Source organism: Chrysochloris asiatica, unplaced genomic scaffold, assembly GCF_000296735.1.
Source record: "Chrysochloris asiatica unplaced genomic scaffold, ChrAsi1.0 scaffold00098, whole genome shotgun sequence".
NCBI classification, from domain to species: Eukaryota; Metazoa; Chordata; class Mammalia; order Afrosoricida; family Chrysochloridae; genus Chrysochloris; species Chrysochloris asiatica.
The window spans coordinates 8,545,846-8,546,856 of NW_006408616.1; the positions used below are offsets into that span (position 1 = coordinate 8,545,846).

A 1,011-nucleotide genomic window follows, 5' to 3' on the forward strand; every position below is an offset into this window, starting at 1 on the left:
GTGTCCCAGTCTCTCCACATCCTCACCAGCATTTATTATCCTCAACTTTTTTTATCTTTGCTGTTATTGCTGGTGTGAGATGGTATCTCATTGTTGTTTTGTCTCTTCCTTCTTGATGGTTCTGAGATTGTCTGTTCCTGCTTCTGAGATGGCTCCTTTTAAGCCTAGCTGGATGCAAAAACTAACCATTCCTGGCCTTAGAGTTTACAGTTTTGACAATTACAATTAAACTTGCTAACAATTACTCACAATTGAGTCATAAAATCCTATCAGCATTATCTACCACCTTCTTTCACCAGATCCATCTGGAATAGAAGAAAACTATTTAGTGAGGATTCTCCCTTGTTCCCCTCCAATTCTGAAACTAAGCACACCCACAAAAACTTGTAAGTCAGTCACTTCACGCCTTTATAGCCCCCATTTTTGATAGGCAGGTTTAAAATTTCCCATCCCTATCAAGCCAGTACTCTGTGGAAACAAACATATTCCTTGATCTGAAGAATCTTCCATTCCGGTTGGAATTTTGAGTAACTGTATCCATAAGCAGTCCAGTCCCTCAAATTATAGCAATTTACATTTGCTCACAATATCAAACATCATCCTCTTCAACTAGTCAGGTTCTGTTCAATTCAGCCCTAGACATCCAAGCTGCCCTAGCCAGCTGCAATTTTGGGAGTTCACACACACCTTCCTGTACTTCAGACTAGCTGGTCCCCTTCATTCTCAGCCCTAGCCCCCAGAAGTTAGTTCAGTGGCCATGGGCACAGTTCACACAATTCCCTACACTTCAGACCAGTAAGCGCTTCTTCTCTCTCTTATCTCAAGGTCAACAGGTACCAGTGGAACATGTCCAAACTAAGCCCCCACCCACCCACCACCCACCCCTGCTTCATTGCTCCGTTTCTTCCACTTCTACTCAACAAGTAGACCCAGGTGAGTTACCAGCAAGCATACTAGACTGCTCACCAGCTCTCTTTAACTTTCACCCCTAGAGGGGAATTTTTTCAGATG

The 1,011-nt window shown here is 43.2% G+C and overlaps 1 protein-coding gene across 1 annotated transcript in view; it reads left to right on the forward strand.

Moving 5' to 3' along the window:
- ARNTL2 (aryl hydrocarbon receptor nuclear translocator-like 2) overlaps nt 1–1,011 on the forward strand; it is a 53,521-nt gene that overhangs the window by 770 nt on the left and 51,740 nt on the right. The window lies entirely within an intron of this gene.